The sequence below is a fragment of the Mustela erminea genome, chromosome 12, assembly GCF_009829155.1.
Source record: "Mustela erminea isolate mMusErm1 chromosome 12, mMusErm1.Pri, whole genome shotgun sequence".
Taxonomy (NCBI): domain Eukaryota; kingdom Metazoa; phylum Chordata; class Mammalia; order Carnivora; family Mustelidae; genus Mustela; species Mustela erminea.
This window is the reverse complement of record NC_045625.1, coordinates 83,034,432-83,059,045: the sequence shown is the minus strand read 5'-3', so window position 1 is coordinate 83,059,045 and position 24,614 is coordinate 83,034,432. Positions and strand designations below refer to the sequence as shown.

The window sequence follows — 24,614 nt, the reverse complement described above, 5'->3', positions numbered from 1 at the left end:
AAAATTGCTTCTCTTGTGTTGCACACTTGTAAGATTTACTCTGTTGGCAGCTTGCCTGGCTGCCCTACAATATTGTTGCCATGCCATGAACGCTGCTGCAACATCACATCCCCGCCCCGGCCGTGACTTACTGTCTAACTCGAGTTTGTGGCTCTAGACTGCATCACCCATTTCCGCCACTCAGCCCCGCTCTTTTTGGAAACCACCACTGTGTTCTCTGTATCTCTGAGTTTTCTGTTTGTTTGTTTCTGTTTGGATTCCAAATGTAAAGAAGATCATCAGGCGTTTGTCTTTCTGGCCTGTATCACTTCCATATGATACCCGTCCCTGTTGTTATAAATGGCAGGATTTCACTCTTTTTCTCTTTATGGCTGAGTAATCCATTTTTTGATAAATTGGTATGTGGTAATATTTCTAGGTACCTTTTGTGCTTAAAGATTTTTTTAATGCATCCAATTTATGGATAAGTCATATTGGGGGGGAGGTGGCAGAATGTTGGCCAACCTGTGAATATCCTAACTTATCAATTAGAATTGATTTTCTGTCTCTTGATTTTTAGGCCAAAGACTGTATCTCTTTTTCTCTTGACTTAGGCCACTCATGCCTTCTCTCTGAGAGAATGATTAGCCAGTGACAGAGGTGGCTCTGTGGCCTTCCCAGTCTCATACCCTCCTTCATGAAACCTCCAGAGGGATACCTGTGTGGGTGTGACCAGTCCCTGTATCCAGGCTTCAGCGTGCTAGTCAAGAAATTCTTAGGCACACCGGAATTTAAGGGAAAAAGAAGTTCTTTGGAGATACCTCTTTCCCTCTCAATCTTCCCAAAGGAGTAAAGCAATTGCTTTGCTTTGTGGTTCAGCTGAAACACAGACGGGCTCATTCAAGGAACTGAGAGAACATCACAGGAAATTCCTAAAATGGAAAACCACAGCAGGAATGGGTGGGTGTTCAGATTACAGTGAAACAGGACCTCGGTTCCTTGCTCACACCTCCAGCTTACCTGGACGTAGCCTAAGCACAGCTTCCCTAGCCTCAACGCTGTGTCGGATGAGTAACACGCCTGGGGCATTCTCTAGCCTTTGCACACCTGCAGCCCAGCTCACCCCTCCAACCTTAGACCAAAACGCATTTCTGCTCAGCAGCTCTTCTCGACCTCTCTGAGTCTGCAGTGATCCTTGACTCCGTGGCCAAGCAGAGTCATTCTATGATCCCATAGGTTTCATGACTGTCTCTCTGCCGGAAGGTCATTTTGGTCCTTGTTGGCCCCTGGAAGTTCCCCTCTCCATCCATTTGTTTTGTCCCCAAGGGTGATTAAGCCAGCCTTTTGCACATTGGCCTGTTGCCCTAGATAGCCGCTGCCCAGGTGGCCCCAGAGAGGACCTCACGCAGGCCGGTCCACACCCCTGAGCCACCTTCAGCGGCTGTGGCCTTTGAGGTGCCCCCTTTGGCTTACCCCCTGGATTCCCATTTGTCTTCTCAGCTGTCTTGTCTGGCTCTGTTATCCCATGGGGAGTATGTGTCTCCTGGGGCATGAGATCCGTGATGAATGAATGAACTGCCAGGGGCCTGCCATTCCTCCTACCCCTGCGGGTCCTCTGGGGCTGGGATCTGCCAGAGTGCCGAGTTTAATTTCTTCTCTGATGTACTTCAAATATACACAAAGAGCAGCAAATATAACTTCTCCCAAGGCAAGATGAAAGTGGGTCCTTTGTTTCACTCCCTGTGATCTGTGGAATTATCCTCACCGTCGCCAGCCCAGTCTCCCTGTAATTTAGAGGACTTGCTTGTCTTTGAGGGAAGAATTCCCCCGTGGAAGTCCACAGCCTGAAACCGGCTGCCGAGCCCTCCCTGACGTCAGAGAAACTAACAGACTCCACCCCCCCGAAAGTGCACGGAAGGCGGCTCCCCAGCCAGCCGCCTGCTCTTAGCTCATTGCAGTCGTGGGTGTCGGGGGGGATTAGGTAAGTGTAATGAGGGAATAAGGAGGCAGTGATAAAATCTCCCGTCAGAATAATATTAACCTCAAGTGTAATTATTGAAGAGCCCACGTTCACGGATAAAGTAATAAAGATGAAATGTAGAATGATGTAAAGGAGCTCATTATTTTTCTGGCCAGCCGGGTCAGAAATTAGCGTGTGGAAGGTCACAAAGGTACTTCAGAAGGGCCGGGCTCGTTTTCTCAACAAAGGCTTTGGCAGAGATGAACTTGTCATCCTGAGAGCCCCTTGGAGGGTCCGCGTGCTAGCGTGGCGCCGTCTTCTCTTCCGTGCTTCCGCGTCACGGTGGAAAAATACTTCTGTGTATTGAAGTTCTTCATCTGAGAAGGCTTGTTTTATCTTTCGTTTATATGTGAGCGCCTCTGGGTCGATGCCCTGCTTGTCACTGCCGTGACCGTTGATTTCCTTTGTCGTCCATCCCTGAGCTGTGACAGGAGAGAAGGCAGGTGTGCCAAGGCCAAGCCGGCGTGTGCCTCTTCCCTGCCCACTCCCGCAGCTTTCCGGTCTCAGCAGCAGCTCTCACCCTAGAAGAGTTCGGGGAACCTCAGGGTCCTTTCAGCATCGCGTCCTGCAGCCCTTTTGTTTTTCATTGTTTTGTACCAAAGTGATAGGCTCCAAGTTTAACAAATAGTCGTATAAAGTTTGGGGAAAAGAGCAGGTCCTGGTACACCTCCCTGTACACTTCCTCACGCCCAGACCCAACCCCCTTCAGCTCTTGTAGTGGATTCCTTTGGCACTTAATGCCGTAGCTCTGCATACTGTGCTAATAGGACCATTTCTTGATCTTTCTGGTTTAGGCACGAGCTTCCCACCGTGGACGGTGGAGATTTCCCTGTGTTTTCCCCACCCCGCCCCCGCCGCACCCGTGCAGTCTTCCCACCCCATCCCCCACGCCCATCTCCAGTGTTGTTCCATCAGGCTTGTGCCTCCATCTGTATTCAGTGTTTCAGTATGACCGTGAGAAAGCTAGGTTTGCTCCCTTCTCTGCACAACTCTTTGTTTTCTTTGTAATAGTACCGCCGCCTCCTTTCGTTTGCATAGCTTGCCGTGTATCTGTCCTTAATGAAAGCCCAGACTCCCTACCAGTTGTCTCCACTGCTTTTCCAACTGCTGAGATGCATCCGGTTCTGCTAATTTCCTTGTCTCACAGAAGTTTCCCCCAAAAAGCCTCCTTACCTTCTCTGACCTGGACCGCTTGCCCCTGAGGCACACACGTTACAGTGGAGTCTGTCTTTCTGCCATTTTAGGGATCCTAATCAGATCCCCTGTTTGCCATATCATATATATTTTTGGGGGGTGGGGAGGGCTGGCCACCTCATTTGGGGGAAGCACATCCCCCAGGATCTTTCTAAGAAAAGGATTTATGGGACGCAGAATATTCAAGTCCTCCCGTGGCTAAGCAAGTCTTTATTCTAACCCCGACACTTGATTGCTAGGTTAGCAGACCTAGAACTCCATGTTGTAAATTTCTCTTCAAAATTGTACAGGCTTTGCTCTATTATCTTCTAGTTTCCAGTTACTGTTGAGAAATCGGGGACACTTGTGATTCCTGGTCTTCTGCGTCTGGCCTGTGTTTTTCACTAAGAGCTTATCATCTCTTCAGTTTTGTCTCCACATTTTACGATCATATGCCTCGGGGTAGATCTGTTTTCGGCCGCCGTCTTGAACGCCCAGGGACTTTTCAGTCGGCACACTCGTGCTTCTGAGTTTGGGGAAATTTTCTAAACGTTTGAAACTTCCTCCCCGTCTATTTCTTCTTTTTGAAGCTCCTTTCATGCATATGGGATCTCCTGGATTTATCCTCCACTTCTCTTTACTTTTCTTTCTTCATTTCTACCTGTTTGTCTTTCTGTCCTACCGTCTGCGAATGTCCCTTCGCTTTTCTGCTCATGGTTCCATTGAGTTTCTCATCTGCGATACCGTGTTCTCTGAGAATTCTTCTTTATTCACTGGGGTTGCCCTTTTGTAACAGTCTTTATTTCACACTCAGAATTTCTTTTCTCAGTGTGGCCATCAGAATTATGGGGGCTTGGGGGGGTGGCTGCTCTGCTTTCTGTCTTTTCTCCCCTTTTGGTCTCAGGTTGCGTACGGGATGCCCTTTTCCGTTTGTTCTGGTCTCCATCCTTCATGTTGGAGGTCTTCCTCCAACTCCCAGGAATCCCTGCTTGTGGCTCAAGCACGAGTTGTAATGCGAGAAGGCACAGTTACCCGGAAACTTAAACAGGTGCATTGACCAAGCTTTATCCCCTGGCTGGTCTCTCTGAGAGCGGGACCGATGTTCGTCTCTGCCGGTCTTTGCTCTGGAGCTGGTCAGCTTCCCCAGTGGAAGATCCTTCCGGTTCCTTGCCAGGTGGGGTTTTTATGGGGGGTGGGGGTACAGCCTGGTTGTTCGCCTGCGGGACCTGGAGCAGAAAAGAGGACAGGATGTCTCAGACTCGAATAGGCACACATTCCCATCCTTGCTCTCTTTTCCCTCCGCAGCTGCTGGTATCCCTGGGTCCAGAGAGCTTCTGCTCTAGGGCCTCACCAGAGGAGGGATAAAGCCTTCTGGACTTCTGCCAGAATGGGTTAGAGCATCTCCTGGCTCTGTGTCTCAGCATCCCTCGTGCTGACTTCGCAATCAGTGCCTTGGGTTTTTCTCTCCCTGTTACTGGATGTTAGCCTCCCCCCACCCATTTTAAAGGGTGAGGTTGGTCTTTTAACCCTTTGTTAGTTTTAGAGGGTTTGCAGGTGACCATAACGGTCAGAGGGGATTTATGCCAGCGGCCCCTGCTTCTTTGTCTGGAAATTGGGATCAGCCCGCAGACTCGCTGAGGGAGTGACTTAAGAGCCGGACGGGAAGTAGGACCCCCGCCTCCGGGCTCCTTGTTGAGAATGGGCACCTTTCAGAATGGGCACCATCATCAGTCCTGGCTTCCGCCGTCGTGAGTGTGTTCCTGGTTGGGTGCGAATGAGTTGAAGGTGCTATTTTGTTGTTCGTAGTTGTGCATTGCCTGGTGGGTCATCGCGAGACTGTACCCTGGGAGGCATCGGGGTCCTCCCAAGGCCCTCGGCTCTGCAGGCAAGCCCCCCCCCCACCTCCGTCAGGGAAGGGCGAGTGGAAACGCTGACAAGACAGTAGGGGCTGGACTAAGGTCCCTTGCATTTTTTTTTTTAAGATTTTATTTATTTGACAGGCAGAGATCACAAGTAGACAGATGGGGGGGAGCAGAGAGCCTGATACAGGGCTTGATCCCAGGACCCCGGGATCACAACCCGAGCCAAAGGCAGAGGCTTTAACCCTCTGAGCCCCCTGGGTGCCCCAGTTACCTTGCATTTTTAACTTCTGTGCCTCTTCAGCCTTCCGTAAGCACATGGGGACAAATGGGGTTGGAGTCAAATGCCCAGACTGCACGGGTGTTTGTCCCGTCTGCCAGGATGGATGCCAGGTCCCGCATCAGGGACCCTCCAGACGTACCTGTAGGTCTCCACAGTGTCTCCTGGGTGCTCAGCAGCAACTCCAGTCCCACTGAGAGCTGTCACTGCCCTGTCCTCCCTCAGTCTGTCCCAGAGCTCTGTGCTCGAAGGGCTCCAGAGCAATGCTCCTTGGACTTGATGTTTTAGAGACTTTCAGTGAAACAGCTCTTCCTAATTTTTTACTTAAGTTCCTCTTGCCTGCCCTCCCCTCTCCTCCCCTGCCTTCCCCCTCTCCCCCTGCCCTTCCCTCTCTCGCTCTGTCTCCGTTTCTCTGTCTCTCTCTCCCTCTCACCCTGGTAATCACACCTGAGTCCCTGGAATTTGCTTTCCACACCTAAGTAAGCATTCCCTCCGGCACATCCTCATCCGCTTTCATAGACTTTTCTAATCCCTCAGCAAACACACGTCTCTGGGCCCGCCCCCAGCCCCCCAGGCCCGTCTAGACCCTGCAGATGGACATGGCTTCGTCTCCACCACCAGGCTGGGACCCTCACCCCATCCGTCCCTAGTCTCTCAATATCCCCGTATCCGCAAACATATCCCGAGGGCCTTCCGTTGCGGGACACTCTTTAAGATGCTCGGGAGGGTGGAAAAGGTGGGAAATCTCTGCTCTTGAGAAACTATAATATTTGGGATTTTTTTTTTTTTAAGATTGTAGTTATTTATTTGTCAGAGAAAGAGAACACAAGCAGGGGAGCGGCAGACGGAGGGAGAGGGAGAAGCAGGGAGCTCCGCTTCGCTGCGCGGGGAGCCCAGCGCGGGGCTCCATCCCAGGACCCCAGGATCACGACCTGGGCTGCTGAAGGCTGATGCTCAACCGACGGAGCCACCCGCTGCCCCACACTGTAATGCTTGCATACACAGGCAGGCGTGCTGAGCTGAGAGAAGTGCCGGCAGGGACGCCTCGCCTGGCGCCGGCTCTGAAGCCCACAGCGCAGGACGATCGCTAAAGACCAAAGCTGCACGTCCCTCAGTCCTGCCCATTTCTTAGGTATACGAAGGGCTCGGGAAATGTGTTTTCATTTTCCAAATGCACCCTTGGAGGTGGTGAAGCGTGCTTGAGCTAAGAAGGGTGCCCCGAAAAGGGAACCGCTGTTGTATTAAAAAGTCTCTTTCTAAGAAAGTGTGTGTTGACCCCAAGCTTCTAGCCCTGTTTGTAACCGTCATGACCTCTGACATTCAAGGGCAGACGGGTGGTTCAGCTCCCCGCCTCCCACTCTGGGACAGAGTTTGTCCGTTTGTTCTCAGATGTGACTCGATCCTATGGGCCATCCTGGGGTTGAGACAGGTTTAAAATTCATTTCCTTGGTGTATATGGACCACATCTTCCTTATGCATTCGTCCGTTGGAGGACATCTTGGTTCTTTCCACAGTTTGGCGACCATGGCCATTGCTGCTATGAACATTGGAGTACAGATGGCCCTTCTTTTCACTACATCTGTGTCTTTGGGGTAAATACCCAGTAGTGCAATTGCAGGGTCATAGGGAAACTCTATTTTTAATTTCTTGAGGAATCTCCACACTGTTCTCCAAAGTGGATGCACCAACTTGCATTCCCACCAACAGTGTAAGAGGGTTCCCCTTTCTCCACATCCTCTCCAACACATGTTGTTTCCTGTCTTGTTAATTTTGGCCATTCTAACTGGTGTAAGGTGATACCTCAATGTGGTTTTAATTTGAATCTCCCTGAGGGCTAGTGATGATGAACATTTTTTCATGTGTCTGATAGCCATTTGTATGTCTTCGTTGGAGAAGTGTCTGTTCATATCTTCTGCCCATTTTTTGATATGATTGTCTGTTTTTTGGGTGTTGAGTTTGAGGAGTTCTTTATAGATCCTGGATACCAACCTTTTGTCTGTACTGTCATTTGCAAATATCTTCTCCCATTCCGGGGGTTGCCTCTTACCAGGTGGTGGGTATTGGAAAGGGCACGGATTGCATGGAGCACTGGGTGTGGTGCAAAAACAATGAATACTGTTACGCTGGAAATAAATTTAAAAATTTTTTTAAAAAATTCATTTTGTCTCAGGGACGTAAAAACAGTTGTCAGGACACAGTGGGCTCTCACAGGAAGCCCTCGCTGGGTGATGCCTGGAGAGACAGGGAACTGGACATTTTTGCGGACGAGCTTACAGACCGCAGATGGAGGCGGAGACGGGAAGGTCAGGCACCTGAGCGCGGGCCTTGGGGTGAGACAGTGACGTGGATCCTGGGGAAGAAGGACAGCAGATGTGTGTAGAGCACTGACCTGGTAATGTTTAGGAAGTCTTTCACTCTATCATTATGGGAGACTTCTTTGGAAGACTAAGGAGTTATAGGGTATTTATTCATGAATGCACAATTTTTACATCTTTTTGTTTCTGATAACAATCCAGAGAGCGCGTATGGAATGTCTGCTCTATACCGCACAGTCTGCCACGCACTGTGTAGATACGATTTTATCCGGTGCACCTGTCAGCCCCGTCAGGCGGATACCGGTGGGGTTAGTAAAAGGGACTTACTTAGAAACATACATGACAAGAACAGCAAAAAGTCAATTATTAGGGCACCTGGCTGGTTCGGTCGGTAGGGCGGGCGATTCCTGATCTCAGGGTTGTGAGTTCGAACCCCATGTTGGGTGCAGAAATTGCTTAAAAATAAAATAATTTTAAAAATAAATATAAAAAAGTCACTTCTTACCAAGGCCATTGTGGACCCAAATCAAAAACAGAATAACTTGGCCCCTAAAATGAACTTCTAAATGCTATGAAATTTTTCCTCTAAAATCTACAACTCTTCAACCATTATGAATACACTCGCAAGTGCATGCTTTGACAGCATTCCTACTTTTGGATCTCATGAAGTGTGACCTTAGTTAATTAGGAAGTGGCCCCAGGCACCTGGGTGGCTCAGTGGGTTAATACCTCTGTCTTCAGCTCAGGTCATGATCTCAGGGTCCTGGGATCGAGCCCCACATCGGGTTCTCTGCTCAGTGGGGAGCCTGCTTCCTCCTCTTTCTCTCTGCCTGCTTGGATCTCTGTCTGTCAAATAAATAAATAAATAATTTTAAATTAGGAAATGGCCCCATAACTGACAACAGAGGAACACAATTAAAATAGCAAATAGTCTAGTCCTTGGAATCAGATGATACCACTCAGGCTTAGATCCGTGGTTCTTAAAATATAACAAAGATATTCACTTTCCTTCTGTTCTGCCCTCCTCCACTTTTTGTTTTTGCTTGTCATGTTTGTTGCCTTATGGTTACAGAGTGGCTGCCACAGCTCAAACATCATGTCCTTACTCTGGGGACCTGGGGAGGAATTCCCCAGGTGTGACCCAGCAGCATCCTCCTAATGCTCGTGGCCAGAAGGGGACCACAGGATCACCTCTACCACCCCCACCTGGAGACTACTGATCTCTCCCCACTTCCTAAACTCAAAATTTGGGATTTTGTTAGCAAAGACAAGGAGCAACGGCAGTTTTGCAGGCGACAGTGGGTACAGCCACTGCCAAACACAGCCTGTAAAAAAAGCCAAGATTTGTGGGTTGTCGGTTTTGGGGGTTTTTTTAATGAAACAGATATATTGCTTCTTGAGTAATTAGACGTTTCACTAAAATAACACCCACAGGATCATTTACCCCCAAAACTAAAAGCAACTTCTGTGGAAGTGAGCTTGAAACAGAGCATCCTAGACAAGAGAAAGTTTTGTATGAATCATAGATGAGTTTTCTCAATAGTCATTTTTATTCTGAGACAGCCGAGCAGTACTTAGGATCTGGTAGCTTTGAGTTTTAGAACTAGGTATGATTTTTTGCCTTTTTTTTTTCCTGTTCAGTAGTAGTTGACCGTTCAGTAGTAATTTTTCCATTATGGATTACATATGAATTAATACTTTTAATTATTCTTTAAATCTAATGACTCTTTGGAATGTCTTGTGAGACCTCAAGACTTGGACCACAGAACTCATTTTGTTTCATTTCTTAAATGCTGAAATGAAAGTCTGTGTGATACCAAGGTGTCCCACCACAAATTTTTTTTTTTAATTTTTTATTTTTTATAAACATATATTTTTATCCCCAGGGGTACAGGTCTGTGAATCACCAGGTTTACACACTTCACAGCACTCACCAAAGCACATACCCTCCCCAATGTCACCACAAATTTTTAAAGATTACCTTTTCTTTGTTCAACTAAACATTTCAATATAATTCAACCTTGGGCCAAATTCTGTTTGTTAATAACCGTGATCCCTGGGGCACCTGGGCTCAGTGGGTTAAAGCCTCTATCTTCAGTCATGATCCCAGGGTCCTAGGATCGAGCCCCCGCATCGGGCTCTCTGCCCAGCGAGGAACCTGCTTCCTCCTCCCTCTCTCTCTCTCTCTCTCTCTCTCTACCTGCCTCTCTGCCTACTTGTGATCTCTGTCAGTCAAATAATAAATGAATAAATAAAATCTCTAATAACTGTGATGACTAAGATTAGCACGGTCTCTAAAACCTGATGATTCCGTTTCTTGACCTAAAATGCCACCCTTCTTTTACTCTTAAAAAGAACCTTTATCTCACCGCATTGATAAAAGAAACATATTTGATTTAGATTATTATGCATAATCACTTGACCTTTCCAAAATATCAGAGCCATCCAGGACCGGCTACATAATTTGCAGGAGTCCATGCAAAATTAAAAGTGGGGCCCCTTGCTCAAAAATGATTAACAGTGTCAAGATAGCAATAGCATTGAAACACGCAAGGTGGCCCCTGAGGTCATGTGCCCATGAAGCCAGCCCGGCCACCATTCCAAAGAGGTCTTTTTGCTGTTTCTTCCAGTAATAGTTTGGTTTAGCTATTTGGGGTCTCCATTTGCCATCCTAAGAGCTCTTGACTGTGATAGTAGCGGGGACTTCTTTCTACCGTCTTTACCGGAAACTCCGTAATGCACGTACAGTCCACGTAACACAGCTGTTAGACTTCAGACCATAGTTCCTTAAACCGAGTGCTGCCCGTGGTGGGGACGCAGTGTTTGGGGATGGCAGTTCTCAGGTGCTTTCTTCCTGCTGTGAGCCTAGCAGGTACCACCCCCACCTGGAGACTAATGATCTTGGGTCCGATTTTTCCAGCCAAATTAAATTAAAACTTGAGATCTGATCCCCAAGGGAAAAAAGACCTTAAAGAAAAGTCCCTCCCCCGTTTCTCAGCTCCCCACAGTCGGTAGAGCTCCTTCTTTCTCCCATCCCCTGTTTTTCAGTTCAGTGTGTCTGAGCACCTGCTTTTCATATCAGGAGGAAATGAAATCACTAGCAGTTTTCTTCCCCACTGCCAGTCTTTAAACTTCCTTCTCTGGGGCACCTGGGTGGTTCAGTCCATGAAGCATCACATCTGCCTTCCGCTCAGGTCATGATGCCGAGGTCTTGGGATCGAGCCCCGCACTGGGCTCCCTGCTCAGCAGGGAGCCTGGTTCTCCCTCTCTCTCTGTCCCTCCCCACAACTTGCGGTCTCATTCTCTCTCTCTCTCAAATAAATAAAATCTGAACATAAAAAAAATAAAAGCAACTGATAAACAATTAATTAATTGGTTAATTTTAAAAACCACCACTTGCTTCCCTTGTGCTGGTAAGTCGTCATTCTTAGAGATGCCATTAGAGCGAGGCTTGTCTGAGGCTTCCCCAAGGTATGAGGAACTGTGAACCTGATCGGTGCTTAGGAAGGTGTGTGGTCCCCCCCCACACACACACAGAGGCACTTTCCATGGGCACCGTGGACACCGAAATGTCTCTTAAGGGTTTCTGGGAAGATGGTCCAATGCCCTGGAGAGGGGACCTTCAGAAACGTGGGGAGCTAATGCTTACTCAGCGCTCGCAAGCACCAGGTCTGCACCATCACAGAACAGGGGCATGTCCCGTGCGCTGAGCCCTGAGCGCACCCACGCGCCTGCAGAGGGCACGAGGGGTGCTGCAGCAGGTGCCTCCACGATGTGCCACAGAATCGGCAGGATCCCAGCCGGAGCTGCCCTGACTCCCGCGCCGTCCAGGGAGCTGATGGAGCCGCGCGGGGAGGCCAGCTGGGGGCTCCTCTTCCCAAGGGGGTCAGTGGAAACCCATCCATGCCTACAACAAAAACACCAGCCACCACGCCTGGAAGTTACAGAGAGACGATAGTTCTGTAGAAGGGGGACTTCGACGGCGAGATTAATAAAGAAACAGGCCACTTCACGGGAGCTGAGTGACCTCCTGCAGGAAGGACCGTCAGGCACAGAACAGCACCGCAGGGCCTTTGAGCTAGAACGCCTCGAAGCTTCCTTGGGACCCTGCCATTCTGGGTTTGTCGTAAAGTGCCTCCCGCGAGAGCAGCGCTTGATGACAAGAAATACACAGCCTCCTGGGAAGAGAAAGAAACCTCTCGCACGGGGAGAACCCCTCTCCTTCTTCATCAGGAACGGGGCAAAACCAAACCAGCAGGTGCGGCGGCCTCCAGGAGACGCGAGCCTTCCCACCGCTCTCACACTGTGCTTCCTCCGAGGAAACGGGAAGACTGTGTAGCCCAAATGTCCAGTCCTGGCAGGGGAGCTGGCTTCGAGGCTCTCAAAGAATCCCACTGGGCCAGCCATCAGTGACACGAGGTCACCTCCCAGCTGTGACAAAAGAATAATGACGTCTACCTCACAAGAGTCCTGTGAGGACAAGACAGGAACATGTCCAATATGGTGACTATCGACTCGATGCCTGAAATGTAACCTATATGCAAATACCCATTTTTTAATAAGATAGCCCTTCAGACGTTTTTGGAGACGTACTACAAAAAAGTCACCATGTGCACCTAGCAGGATCGGAGGGCACCTAGAACGCTCCTGAGTCCCCAGGGATGAACACCTCCATATTCTGTCCACATGAGCCTTGGACCTCCCGTTGGGAAGCTGGTTCCAACCAGGGACTGGTTCCAACCAGTGACTCTGAAGCTGTGATTTCATTTGAAAGTTCAGGGTTAAAACACCAGGGGCACAGGGTATCCCTGGAAAGTCTAATGTTCTAACAGAATTTACTTCACCATTGATCGCCACCTCTGATGGACAGTCTAGTTTTGAAAGACATAAGCATCAGCCTGAGTTAATATCAATCATGGACTAGGAATGGTTGGAAGACAGGAACGCATTTCTGAATCCCTAGCACATGGCAAACGTACAAAGTTTGTCCGCTAAAGGAATGATGTAGTAAATGAGGTTACTCTTAAACCTTTCGATGAACTCTAAAATGATACCGGAGGGATATGTTTACTAAGGATTAAAAGATCCAACATGGTTTCTCAGTAGTTCCATACATAATCCATCCAAATTAAAAAATATATGGATATCTATCCTTCTTCATTAAAAAGAAAGAGGAATTCGTGTTCAGAAAAGCACAACAATGGGGCGATGTCAGAGGACAGGAGCCACCTGAAAGAACTTCCAGTGGCCAGAATGGGGACAGTTTGAGCAATAACATAACATAGTACGGAACAATGACCCAAAGAATAAATAGGAGTCCATGCTGATATTAACATATGGTTGAATGAATGGGGGGAAAAGAGACAAATCGCCAATGCAAAAGAATTCCAAGTAATTTATGTAGCTCCTCTGTCCTCAAAGAGGTAAAGCTTGCCTCCCCATGCCTCAAGCGTGGGCTGCCCTTGTCGCTTGTATGCGAAGAGAACGGCATGGAAAGAGAGGTAGGAATGACCTGACAGTGTAGAGACTTGGTAAACACCCTCTTGGCCAGGCAACCAAGGTGCGCACCATCAGTGTAAGTAATGGTAGCCGTGTATACCCTTGATGGGGTACTGGTACTTTACCTCTTGTGATCTTCCTCCCCAAAACCTATAAATCCTGTCTAACCATGAGAATCACTCAGGGGTGCCTGAGCTACTCAGTCAGTTAAACATCTGCCTTGGGCTCAAGTCATGACCTCAGGGTCCTAGGATCGAGATCGAGCCCCATGTTGGGCTCCCCGTTCAGCAGGGAGACTGCTTCTCCTGCTCCCTTTGCCCCTCTCCCTGCTCGTGGACTCTCTCTCTCAAATAAATGCACAAATAAATAATTTTTTAAATGTTTAGAAGAAGAAGAAACATCGCTCAAACCCAAATCATGGGACATTCTATCAAATACCTATTAAGTACTCCTCAAAAGTGTCAAAGTCTTCTAAACAAGGGAAGTCTGAGAAACCATCAGTCTGTAGAAACTCAAGCAGATGGGATGACTCCACGTAATGTGATGTCCTCGTTCCTGATGGGACCCTGAGATGGAAAAAGAACATTCCAGAAAACTTACAAAATCCCAAAATACTATGAAGTTTAGTCTTAAAAAAAAAAAAGAGGATTTTGTTCTTTTTCCCTCAAAGGGACATCACCAAGCCCTACACCACAATCATGTGTTGTAGCACTTCGTTATAATGTGATTGTGAGGGATTATATCTGAAAACGATCTCTTGAAGCTTTTCTTGAAATAAGTCGTACTTATGATACCAGTGTACACTCAAGGACAGTTCAGTAATCTGTTTAATAATATGGGTCCTTTTTGCAACTAGGCTTAACTGGGATTAATGTATTATGCAGATTATATTTTAACCTTCCACGGAATCTCAGTCCATACGGGGCTAAATGGGGATAATGCCGGCTCTCACCGCTCAGACTTCCAGTCTCCAGAATTGGGGCTTGGACCAGAGAAGCTTTTCATGCCTATGTAAGGGGTAAGGAAAAGTTTCCTGCTTATAATTAGCAGTCCATATTGGACAGACAAACACCTATCATTTTACGTCCCACATGTAGAAAACCAGGCTGTGTATCTTTTGAGGGCAGGGTCCATGCCAGACCATGCTCCAGACCCTGCTGTCTTGGGAAATTTTACTCGTGGACCGCTCACTTGACAACACTGGTCATCATCACTTCCGTGCTCTTTTTGCATCCACACCAGCCTTTTCGACCCTCAAGGAGATGAAAGTCAAAGCCGGAAGGCAAATGTTATCTCTGAAATTGGTTCTGTGTACACTACCGATTTTTATATCTTAATAAACAATCAGCCCCTCTCTTCCTGAGAACATAGTACATTTCCTCTGAATTCGTAAACTGTTTGATTAGGTTTCATGTGCATGGCTTAGCCCTGGGTAGACACGTGCAGGTGGGTCCGACTCTAGGATGAATCAGTACAGTGTAGAAATGAGCCAGTTCCCCGCACATTATAGGTGGTCCTTTTCCGGATGCCCCTTCCTCAGTCATCTCTCCTAAGGGATGATCCTCTTGAGTTTTCCAGCAGCTTCCTTCCTTTAGGGGATAATAATAGGTACAGTGCATTGTGGTAGAAAAATAAAACTCCGTGTGGCTGTGTCCTCCATTCCTGTGGAACGTGGAACAATTCTGTAGAAATAATTGGTATCAGATCGGGTATTTTGCTGGCAAGCAAGAGAAACTGGCATTGCGGGGGCCATCCCTGGGAGAACAGCAGTCAGTTCGCATCATCTAGCGGGAAGGCTACATTGCTAAGCCAAGGAACGAATACAAAACACAGCAGCTCAGGGCATTCGCTCATTGAGCAGAATTGACAGAACTGCTCCCGGTCCCCCTAGACCCTTGTGCCACCGCGTGGGGCATCTGCCACGCCCTTGCTGTCCCCGAGCTAGCTTCTAGAAGCTCTCAGACTCTGACAGCTCCGCATCCGGCTGCAGCCCATATTATTACCGAGCTCCTCCCCATTTCGTCCATCACTCTTCGTACTCCCCAGGTCCCTCCCCTTGGCAGAGTCCAGCGAGCACAGGTGGAGTCCAGAGCTCACCCTCGGGGGCTGACGTGCTGTGGGTGCCTGCCCGGCAGCACCCCGGGCAGCGAGCAAAGCCCAGTTCCCCGAGCACTGAGTGGGCTGCTCCTACCAACAGAAGAGAGAAGTGCTCGGTGGGCACGAAGAGACGATATTTACTATCACTGATGTGAGCAAGGGAATGAGAAGACTCAGATCTGACTTCGATGCTGGCGAAAGCCTCTCATATAAAAATAAATATTCCCTCAGATGTGCTCTCATAGCCTTTTCCTCATCTGTAAAGTGGGAATAATAATCCCGTCTCATAGAACGATGTTTTCTTGTTTTTCACGGAAGCCCACTCAGGGCTCTGTGCAACCCCTAACCCCTGCCTCCTTTCCAGATGTCACCACCGTCCCGATTTCTGACACTGGATGTTCGTTTTGCCTGGCTTTGAACGTTATGTAAACAGACTCATACAATATATACTCTCCTGTGTCTAGCTTCTCTGTTCAGTATCCTGTTTGGGTTTCATACATGTTGTTTGGTATGGCTGGGTTTATTCTCACTGCTGAGTAGGAACCATTCTGTGGTATCCCAATATTTGTTCATCCATGTTTTGGGTTTTTCGTTTTTTTGGGGGGGGGGGGATGACGGGCGTGTGAGTTGTTTCTGCATCAGGGCTACTATTTAAAGCTTCTGAGGACGTTCTCATGTTTGACTTTGCATGTCATGTGACTACATTTCTATGGGGTACATACCTGGAAGCCAAATGACTAGCTCATCGGGTAGGTATGTGATCCTGTGGTTTTCTGTTTGCACCGCCCCCAGCAATATATGAGTTCTGGTGTGTCACACCCTAGCCAGGGCTGGGCGTTATCATAGAATTGTTTGATGTTTAAAGCTGGATCCCGTTAAGTGTCGTTGAGAGCTTGTTCTGATAACTGCTTAATAATTAATTGAATCTCCACATGGTTGTGAAATAGACGTGACATCTACAGCCATTGCATGCTTTTCCAACAGATGACATTTTGGTACTTGGCTGTTAAAGTTTTTATCTTAGCATGCAAATCTTTACCAGTTGGACAATGTGTTGGACAGTCCTTCCTGCACTGAATTCTTTTTTTGTGTTTAGCTTTGCTTGGTGGGGATCTGGTGGCTCAGTCACTTTGGCTCAGGTCCTGATCCCAGGGTTCTGGCATCAAGCCCGGCGTCGGGCTCCCTGCTCAGCGGGAAGCCTGCTTCTCCCTTTGCCTCCCCCTCCCCCTGCTTGTGCTCTCCCTCTATCTCTCTCTGCGGCAAATAGATAAATAAAATCTTTAAAAAATAGAATAAAAATAAATAAGACAGTATGTAAAGTGCCCAGCTTGCTGCCTCCGTGAGGGACAGGCAATACTATTACTTGGGGTGGTGGTTACTGCTATTGTTCGATCTTAGGCACAGCGTGCTTCGGACTGTGAAATTGTTTAATTGAACAGTGTTTAAAAAAAAAAAAAAAAAACCACAGACTCCGAATTTTAAAATAAGACTTAGCCATTTATAAGCATTGCATTGCCCAAAGGTGGAGGAAAAGCAGTTGGTAGCCCAGAGGCTGGGACCACCACACCGTCCTTCCCTAACACATCAGCGTCGCGGGGTCTCTGAACTCGGGCACCTCCTCCACCTCTGCTCTGCCCCCTTCTGGGAATCGCTTTATGATCTCCCAGAAAAGAGCCTTGTTCTCTCGAGTGAACAAACTTCAATAAGGAAACTGATAGTACACACTGGCGAGAAGGTCAGATACGCATTTGGAAACCAGAGGAATCGCAGCGTTTGTTCAGAAGAACATAGGGACGAGCAACCTTGGGAACCTGTAAGAGGGTCCTCCTGGTTGTTCGAGAATAACATTCAGGATGTATTTGTCGAGTTTTTGATTCCTCATGGGACACACAATTCTCCTAATGCTGGAGCTTGATATCCTCCTTTGTAAAAAACTGTCCATGCAGGTACCAGAGTAGCTTGGTCAGTTAGGCGTCCAGCTCTTGATTGGCTCAGGTTGTGATCTCAGAGTCGTGAGATCGAACCCCGTGTCCAGCTCCGCACAGAGCATGGAGCCTGCTTGGGATTCTCTCCCGTCCTCTACCTCTGTCCCCTCTCCCTGTCCGCACACTGTCTGTCTCTGTGTCTCTAAAAAAATTAAAAATCAATCAATTAAAAACTGGCCATTATTTATCCCAACCCCTTTGCTCTATAAATTGGGAAACTAAGATGTGCAGAGGTGACTTTATTTCCTCTGCATCTCTGAAATGTGGATGGATAGCCACAGAATCAAGGTCAGACTCCAAGTCCGTCCGCTGTGGACCCAGTGACCTTTCGGTTGATCTTTTCGTAGATATTTTAAGAGGTGATGTTGACTTTCTAAAATCACGGACTGGTGAAATTTAAAATTGTTTAAAGGATCATTTGTTCTTCCTTAAGTTGTTTTTCATTGAAACCTGGGGCCATCTAGAATTATAGCTGGGTGAATTACAGGTTGTCGAGCCCAGGCTCTACGCCAAGTCTGTTCACGTGCTTACTCATTGTGTGCTCGTAGCAGGACTGGCCTCAGCCTTAATGATCTCGGCGGGTGTTTGATTTTCCCTGGCAATTAGTAGGAAATTGTCCTCCCCAAGCAATATTGCACAGAGTGGATTGTCTGAGATCATCTTTCCCACAACAGGAGGAAGCGCTTTGGTAAGACAAAGTAGGTTGTTAATACCAAGACAGATGAACTTGTATTCATCCAAATGTTGTGGATTTTCTTTCCTTAATAAATATTATCTTCCATGCGTGAAAGTTATAGGCTGCTTCTTGGTTTTCAGTTTTGGGAGTTGAAAACAATGGGCTCTAACTCTTCAAAGTCAAAATATCCATGTAATGGGATATCACCATGTAATTTTAATGTGCGCGGATTTAAGAAATTACACGTGGACATTGGAATTTGAGTGCCTTGTGCTGTTACTCCAGAGTCCCTCTGGGCTCTGTGGCTCACGGAAGTAAGTAACATTTTGCCAGAAGCAAGAGCGAGTCCAATGGATGTGGCCACTCCAGGAGGTCGTACAAAGAATTGCTCCTAATGTTTTCTTCTTCCCGTTGTGAGGCGGCGCTCGGACTGTGAAAGTCCATTGGTCAAATTTTGCGAGGCAGGTGTCAACCCAGCCATTACTGGAAATTAAGTGACAAAAGTTGACTACAGGAGTTACAGTTTTCTGAAGGTGGGCCTCAGTGGTCACGCTTCTTAGTTACTTTACTTCCTATGTGTTATTTGCTCATGAGGGAGCTTGGATACATGGTTTCCATCAGGTGGAAATCCTGTCTGATGGCGTGGGGCTGTGCCGTCCTATCCAGCTTCAATGACATCACACTGGCCGCTTGAAGTTGGAGCACTCCCTCCACAGCGGGTGTCAGGCACTGTAAGTCAGAGTTAGAAGGACAGTTTTGTTGATGGTCTGTTTTTTTTGGGTTTTTTTTGTTGTTGTTTTTAACTTAAAAGCCTGCGGTAGGCAGTGCCATCGCATTGTAGATAGCACAAAAGATGGAGGGAGTAGCCTACCAGTGTTCGAAGACCATTTCCCATTCAGGACAGTTGCAGCTCCTGTCCTTAACAAATGAGTGAAGGGGCGCCTGGGTGGCTCAGTGGGTTAAGCCTCTGCCTTCGGCTCAGGTCATGATCTCAGGGTCCTGGGATCGAGTCCCGCATCGGGCTCTCTGCTCAGCAGGGAGCCTGCTTCCCCCTCTCTCTCTGCCTCTCTGCCTACTTGTGATCTCTCTCTGTCAAATAAATAAAATCTTTAAAAAAAAAAAAAAACCAAATGAGTGAAACCCGGACACATCTTTATTTCGTTTCTGTCTTATTCATGTAAAGGAAAATACGAACCAGTCTAACAGGGCTGTGCATCATCGTTCACAAGCGTGGGTTGGCTATGGATGCCAGAGTTAAACAAAAATCCACAAAAGCGTCCTGTGACAATCCCTTATATGGACGTTACAGTAAAAATGACTGCACGTCATTTGTAAATTGTGTGCTACACTTTCTTTGTTAGTGAAATGTATGGTATATATCCATGTGTATGCGTGCTTATTTCTATGCATATGATGTTTTTCCCAGAATGCTGGTTGTTGCACACTTCTCAGTGTGCGACTGCTTTTGGCACACTGAAGTCCCTAAACTGTTCTTCATTATCCTCTACAATGATAAGACTAGTAATAGCTAGAATGTATTAAATACAAGTGACAGCTTGGTCAGAGTCACTTTACTGAAGTCTCACAGACGCCCTTCTATAACCAGAGACAGGGAGACCGTGATGAGGTAAGTTGAGGCACCTCCAGTTTTAGTGGAAAAGAGGACATTGATAGGTACCTTTCAAGGGCAGGGAGCACGGCAGACACTTGCACGTGACTCATTCATGGCAACTTATAGTAAATACGGGAAGTTACGTTGGCCACTTCATGTGGGTAGTTACTGGAGTCCCAGCTGAGTAACAGTGGTTCATTAGCAGGGGACTCCCTGAGGAAGGAACCAGAGTTTTCCAGTTCCTTCTCCTAATCAACTCCGAGGCACTAGAACAGATGCATCGAAGTGACTTTTAGGTTGAGAGCATTTTCATGCGTCACCAGTGAGAAGTTCCATGTAAACAGGATTTAGACATCCATATTAGAGATGGGCATTATCCAAAATAAGTTTTTTTGTTTGTTTTTAAGATTTTATTTATTTATTTGAAAGGGAGAGAGACAGAGCAAGGACAGCAGGGGGCAAGGCAGAGGAAGAAGCAGGCTCTCCACTGAAATGGGAGCCCGATGCTGGGCTCGATCCCAGAACCTGGAGATCATGACCTGAGCCAAAGGCAGATGCTTAGCCATCCGAGCCTCGCAGGAGCCCCTGAAATAAGTTGAGTTTAAATCTGACTTCAAAAATGGGCCATTGATGCCTCTCAGAGTCGGTGGACTACATGGGGAAGGGTATCATTTCTGTGGCAGCTTATAAACGTATTTGTTTTTACACACAGCAGGCCACATTCGTGTGTAATGAAAAGGCAGGTGTGCGAACAGTGTAAAATAATGGCTAGCATGTTTTGTGGGTTCTGCAAAGTGCCGGATCACTTCTTGGTTAGCTTATGTGTGCGTTTCTGGAAGGTGGAATTTATCGTGTGCAATGCGGGGTGCGTGGCTGCATATCTGACCCCAGTATTCAGGGCTCCAAACACCAGGCAGGTGCAGCCCACAGAGCCACCCTGCCAGCCCCTCTGGGCGTGGAGCACAGCCCACACTGAACCCCGAAGGCACAGACAGGGCCTTCAGTAGGGACCAGCATCCTCGCCCGTGTCTGTGCCCATACTCCCCGAGCCGATCGTTCTGGTCCTTGGCCATTCACAGAAGCACCTCACCCCCTTTTCTGGGCTGCACATCAATCCTTATCTTCCTTCTGAGCCAGTATTTCTTTCTCCCTTGTTTTTAGATTTTAGTATTTCTTTATCACGGCCTAATGTGCTAATTCTGAATTGCCCAGGACAGGTTCCTGCAAAGTACTTTGTTCAAAAACGTTACCTAGGAAAGAGGACACATGCAACTCTGCGAAGTTTTATCTGCTAAATAGGTGGGGAAATTCTTGTCCTTCTTCCTGGTCTTTGCACGCGTGATTACCGACTGCTCCCCTAGAACTCTTTTGCACTTTGAATCTGTATTTAATAAAAATTGTGCTTATGATATGTGTATATAGTGAAATGATTACTTTGATCAAGGTAGCTAACTTACCCATCCACACATTATTACTTTGTTTGATTGAGACCAGGAGTTGGGTTCTCCTTTACTACATGTTAGCTTGTATGTTTCCTTGACTAGAGATGGGCTCTGGAAGGAAGGGACTGTTTTGTGTCTCTCTCCTTTTGTTTGTTTGGGGTTGGTTGGTTTGTTTGTTTTTTACTGGTTGGTTTGGTTTGGGGGAGGTGGTTTTTTTTTTTTTTTTTAAGGTTTACTCTCTTAGTAACTTCCAGATCTGCAATGTTAACAATATAATGTATTGTTAACAAGAGTCACCAAACCTTACATCCTCAGGACTTATCTTATGACTAAAAGGTTGTATTACCGTGTGTGTGTGTGTGTGTGTGTGTATGTGTGTGTGTGTGTGTGTGTGTGTAGTGAGAGAACCTGAAAGTCACTCTCAGCCTGTGGCCAGGACACCATAGGGTAGTGTCCACGGAGTTCATCATGGTGTATCTTCCATCTCTAGACTTACTCATCCCACGTAACTGCAACTTTGTATCTTTGCCCAATGTGTCTCATTTCCCGTCTCCCTGCCCCTGGTAACCACCGTTCTGCTGTTTCTCTGCATCTGACTTTTCAAGACCCCACATAGAAGTGAGATCCTGCAGTGTTTCTGTCAGTGTCTGTTAGCCAGTATTTCATAAGGTGTGTGCTGGAGCCACCTGCTTCAGAAATGATTCTTTAAAATGTCACTTCCTGGGCCTGTTGGTGATCCTAATGCAGAGTAAAGTTTGAGAATCCCTACTTAAGCAAGTAAACTGACCTTGTTTTCAAAGCATCTTGTTTCTTCCTTAAACTATGGGATAGGTCTTGGGGCGAAAGGGTCCCTGCCTGAGATTAATGCGAGCTGTGACTGGAAAACCAGAATAAGTCCCAGTCGTTCTCCGAGTCGCCGGTGCTGTGTACCCGATCGTCCCAGCCAGGCACCGCCAGCTGTTTGCCCACTGGGGAGCTTTTCAGTCTCACTCCCCCTACACTGCTTATGTATTTAATGACTCGGGACAGGGTGCAGACCTGGCCGGCAGAGACAGGTAGTTTACGGCACATTTTCCAGTTATTCAGATCACAGTTTATAATTAGTTTGGCTTTGGCCTCACCACGTATAAGAGATGTCTTGTCATTCAGAACCTTTTTGAAGCCACCAGCCACACTGAAAATCAATTCTGCTTCCAGTTTTCTGATAGCCCTGAACAGCCATAATTACATCTGCAAAAAGCAAAGCTGCCTTGTAATCTGTTCTCATAGAATTTTTTTTCCAGCACCTTCCACAGACTTGGTAGTAATTTGGGTGTTGACTAAATGCTGCTGAGGGCAGGTCCCTTCAGCCCTCGGCATTTTTAGCACAGCGGTGCAAGGAGGACCCAAGTCAAGTCTGAAAGCTAAGGCACACGTGTTTTCTAATGATTTCTGGAAAAGAAGAAAGCCTCAATGAATGTTTGGTGGATTTTTACTGAAGAAGGGCCTTACCTATTAAAGTGAGAAGTTGCAGTGTTCAACAGAGAACAGGAAAGGTCCTTTTCTCAGGTCCCCAGAAGACTCATTTCCTGAAGGTTCCGGTACTGGTGCGAGGGGCTAAGGGAAGGGAGAGTGCGCGCCGGCGAGCCGGCCTGTTTCCCGGCGGGGTTTCCTCTCCGCATTGATGGCCCCTGCGAGGGTTTGCTAGGATCATCGTAACTAAGTCCCACACAGAACTGTATCGTCTCATGCTTCCGGAGGCCAGAAGCCCGCCCGTGTCTGTAGTGTCACCTCCTTCCCAAGCCTGTGAGGGAGAATCTGTCCCACCTTGTCGCCTGGCGGTTTGAGGTGTTTGGCATTCCTTGGCTTAGACAAGCATCACCCCGGTCTGTGCTGTTCCCCCTGTGTGCCCACCTGGCCGTGGGCTACGCTGGATTGGAGCCCGCCCTCCTCTAGTCTGAACACAGCTTCATTATATCTGCGGTGACCATTTGCCTAAATAAGGTCACGTTCTGAGGTACAGGATGTGGGGCTTGTACTTCACAGACAAGTTTTAGGGGACACGATTCAACCTGTAACACCATTGCTGAATAATAATGCTTTGCTTTCCTGGATTTTTTTTTTTTTTTTGGTCCAATCCTATAGTAAGGAGGCATAAAGAGGTGGCAGAGGGGCCGCCAACCTCCGTCTGTAGGACTTATGTCACCGAGGTGCGGTATATGGTGCAGACGTTGGGAACGAATTCTCTCCTGGTCATTTTCTCTGACTGGTCCCGTCAGCTGACATAGCAAAAGGCATTTCCACTGCATCATTTCTGATACGTTCCTCTGATCTCAAACTTCAGTTTTCTGGGGAAGTTGAGAGAGGGCCAGCTGGGCCAGGGAATCTAAGCTTTGGGAAGCTAGAAGAACTGCGACAGATTCAAAGCCCTGATGTTTACGGGGAGGAGGTGGAGCCCAGGGAGGTTAGATGGCTCACCTAACTCCTTAGCCCCGTGTATCCCCACAGCGCACACGGCTTCTAAGTGCTGAGTTGGTACCAAAGCTTAGCTACCCTGCCTCTTGTTCTGGCTCATTCTTCCACACACCATACTACTTCTCCCTGTCATGGAGGTCATGAGTCCCCTGGGATTTAAGAGACCCCAAATTCCTGTTGCCTTTGTGATGCCTTACTAGCTGGAGGGTACAGTCATCTCGCGTTCAGCGCACCCCACTTAGCCAGTGATGTTCTGTGAGCTGCTCGTATTAGAATTCGTCTTGCCCCCCTAAGCCTTATTACCTCGGGGACCTACTTAAATATATTATCTGTCAACTGCATGGATAAGCACTCTGGGAAGAGAATGAATTCTGACACTAAGGTTTGCCAGATATGGACAGAAAACATGTTTTCCAAGAAAGCCTAAGAGATTTGGTGTTGTAAAGTCCCAGAGAAGTTACTCTGTCAAGATTTTTTTGGTTTTATGTTTTACAGTAATGATATATGTACTTATTCACCTCTTTTTAGCTTTCATCATGTATTTCTCTCACTTTTTTCTTTTTTTATTTTTTTTATTATGTTGTTAGTCACCATACAGTACGTCATTAGTTTTTCCTGCAGTCTCCCATGATTCGTTGTCTGTGTCTAACACCCAGGCTCCGTGCAGCCCGTGCCCTCCTTAATACCCATCATAGGGCCAACCCATCCCCCCCCGACCCCTCGACACCCTCCCTTCTAATACCCTCAGTTTATTTCTGAGTCCACGGTCTCTCTTGGTTCGTCTCCCACTCTCTGATTCCCTCCCCCTTCATTTTTCCCTTCCTTCTCCTAATGTCCTCCATGTTATTTCTTACGCTCCGCAAGTAAGTGAAACCATATGATCATGGACTCTCTCTGCTTGACTTATTTCACTCAGCATAATCTCTTCCAGTCCCCAACCATGCTGGTAGAATAGTTGGGTATTCATCCTTTCTGATGGAGGCATAATACGCCATCGTGTATGTGGACCACATCTTATTTATCCATTCGTCTGTTGAAGGCCATCTTGGCTCCTTCCACAGTTTGCCTATTGTGGCCATTGCTGCTATGAGCATTGGGGTACAGATGGCCCTTTTTTTCACTACATCTGTGTCTTTGGCACAAATTCCCAGTAGTGCAATTGCAGGGTCATAGGGAAGCTCTATTTTTAATTTTTGGAGAAATCTCCACACGGTTTCCCAAAG

The 24,614-nt window shown here is 47.4% G+C and overlaps 1 protein-coding gene across 6 annotated transcripts in view; it reads left to right on the top strand.

The window, feature by feature from the left end:
• Positions 1–24,614, top strand: part of PIP5K1B (phosphatidylinositol-4-phosphate 5-kinase type 1 beta) — a 290,962-nt gene that overhangs the window by 232,443 nt on the left and 33,905 nt on the right. The gene's annotated exons all lie outside the window — the stretch shown is intronic.